Source organism: Toxorhynchites rutilus, chromosome 1 (genome assembly GCF_029784135.1).
Source record: "Toxorhynchites rutilus septentrionalis strain SRP chromosome 1, ASM2978413v1, whole genome shotgun sequence".
NCBI lineage: Eukaryota > Metazoa > Arthropoda > Insecta > Diptera > Culicidae > Toxorhynchites > Toxorhynchites rutilus.
In genome coordinates, this window is record NC_073744.1 from 95,829,995 (window position 1) to 95,832,678 (window position 2,684).

The following is a 2,684-nucleotide window of genomic DNA, read 5'->3' on the forward strand; positions in this document are numbered from 1 at the left end:
CCGTAGGTGAACCTGCGGAAGGATCATTATCGTATCCCCATGGTGATCTGATTTGGAGGAGACCGAACGCATTGGGGTCTTGCTGAACAAAAATAAACATGCGTTACCCAGTGGTTGTTTTGCGAGGACTAGGAGTTGCGCCGTACTCGTACCCCCATCTGTGTGTGTGGTGTTGTACGAACGTACGTTTAATATGCTCTCCTGGCGAGTCCGTTATGTTTCAATTCATACAACAAACCCTTTCATCTCGGTCTTCAGATCGATAAAAGGATTTACACTCCCTTACTGCACTAAAGGTATTACTGCTTGGATGAAGGGCCGGGGCCTTCGAACTTTCATCCTATTGTAGGGGCCATACCTTGCAGTGTGTGCGCGGCTCGAAACTACTAGACCCGGCGTTATAGATCTCATCTGTTGGACTAGGTGCGGTGTCTCGTACTTCGCATGTGCGCATATGAACGTACAGATGCCCCCTGGCGAGTCCCCATACTAGTGAGGTGGAAATGGAAGGAAAGGGTTGATCGTCTCGGTCTTTGGATCGATGATGGGATTCCCATTCCTTACTGCACTAAAGGTATTACTACTTGGATGAAGGGCCGGGGCCTTCGAACTTTCATCCTATTGTAGGGGCCATACCTTGCAGTGTGTGCGCGGCTCGAAACTACTAGACCCGGCGTTATAGATCTCATCTGTTGGACTAGGTGCGGTGTCTCGTACTTCGCATGTGCGCATATGAACGTACAGATGCCCCCTGGCGAGTCCCCATACTAGTGAGCTAAAGGTTAAGCCGATCACACGGTCTTTGGACGAATGATGACAAAAATACGTCCCAAGTGATGAAACCGGCGTGATGTTCATTCTGCAAGTGCGATGGGTTCTAAGAACCCAGGAGTGGCCTGTACATCGTATGTTTACATGCGAACGTACTCTCCAAGTGTGTGTTTCAAATTTCAACCCGTGTTTCAATTTCAGAATGTGAACTGCAGGACACATGAACACCGACAAGTTGAACGCATATTGCACATCGTACAATCATTGTGCGATGTACACATTTTTGAGTGCCTATATATACCAATTTAACTATATGCGCTGCTTAGGTAGCGCATATGCGTAATGGTGTTTTTCGACCTTCAGTGGTGGAAAAACATTGAAGATAGTCAAACGTGCGAAGGCCCCGGCGCACGGCTTGATGAACACACGTCCCAAGATGAAAGTCTTTGTGTGTTCCATCTTCTCCATACATGAGATTGTTCTTATAGGCCTCAAATGATGTGTGACTACACTCGGCTCGTGGATCGATGAAGACCGCAGCAAATTGCGCGTCAGAATGTGAACTGCAGGACACATGAACACCGACAAGTTGAACGCATATTGCACATCGTACAATCATTGTGCGATGTACACATTTTTGAGTGCCGCCTATATTTACCAATTTAACTATATGCGCTGCTTAGGTAGCGCATATGCGTAATGGTGTTTTTCGGCCTTCGGTGGTGGAAAAACATTGAAGATAGTCAAACGTGCGAAGGCCCCGGCGCACGGCTTGATGAACACACGTCCCAAGATGAAAGTCTTTGTGTGTTCCATCTTCTCCATACATGAGATAGTTCTTATAGGCCTCAAATGATGTGTGACTGGATTCCCTGAGTAGCTGCGAGCGAAAAGGGATGAGCCCAGCACGTAGAGGTGGTGCGCGTTTGCGTGTCCACCGTGTTGCGTGGCATCTGGACACCTGAGACCTCCTACAAACGATAGGTTTACAGGCTGGGAGTTGCGAGTTGCAGAGAGGTGTACACTTCGATCCTCTCAGACTACCCATGCTTGGAGGTTGGCCTTGTACGTGTACGGTTGTTGTGTTTAAAAGAGAAGTCCTACTGTAGCTTAGTGCTGCATGTGGTGACTTCTCTTTTTTTTATTTAAACATTTTCGGGCACTTGAAGGTCCATGCCGAGTGTCGGAGATAGGCATGTGGATGGGGTACGTGTACGGTTGTTGTGGTTAGAAGAGAAGTCCTACTGCAGCTTAGTGCTGCATGTGGTGACTTCTCTTTTTTTTATTAAAAAATTTTCGGATGCCTGAAGGCATGTGGATGGGTCACATTCGACTGCAACGTGGTGCGTGAGCGATGATATGTGCGGGTAGTCACACTGATCGCGCATAGGATGGCTTCTATTGATTTGTTTCAAAAGAACCTTCCTCGAGGTGCACGAACTTTCTCAACACTTGAGATACCTTATGCTAGACATAAGATAGGCATGTGGATGGGTCACATTCGACTGCAACGTGGTGCGTGAGCGATGATATGTGCGGGTAGTCACACTGATCGCGCATAGGATGGCTTCTATTGATTTGTTTCAAAAGAACCTTCCTCGAGGTGCACGAACTTTCTCAACACTTGAGATGCCTTATGCTAGACATAAGATAGGCATGTGGATGGGTCACATTCGACTGCAACGTGGTGCGTGAGCGATGATATGTGCGGGTAGTCACACTGATCGCGCATAGGATGGCTTCTATTGATTTGTTTCAAAAGAACCTTCCTCGAGGTGCACGAACTTTCTCAACACTTGAGATGCCTTATGCTAGACATAAGATAGGCATGTGGATGGGTCACATTCGACTGCAACGTGGTGCGTGAGCGATGATATGTGCGGGTAGTCACACTGATCGCGCATAGGATGGCT

General features: G+C 47.7%; 1 pseudogene; it reads left to right on the top strand.

Annotated features, from left to right (window-relative positions):
* The first annotated feature begins 1,265 nt into the window (after positions 1 to 1,265).
* On the top strand, positions 1,266 to 1,418 carry LOC129763815 (5.8S ribosomal RNA; annotated as a pseudogene).
* The last annotated feature ends 1,266 nt before the right edge of the window (positions 1,419 to 2,684 follow it).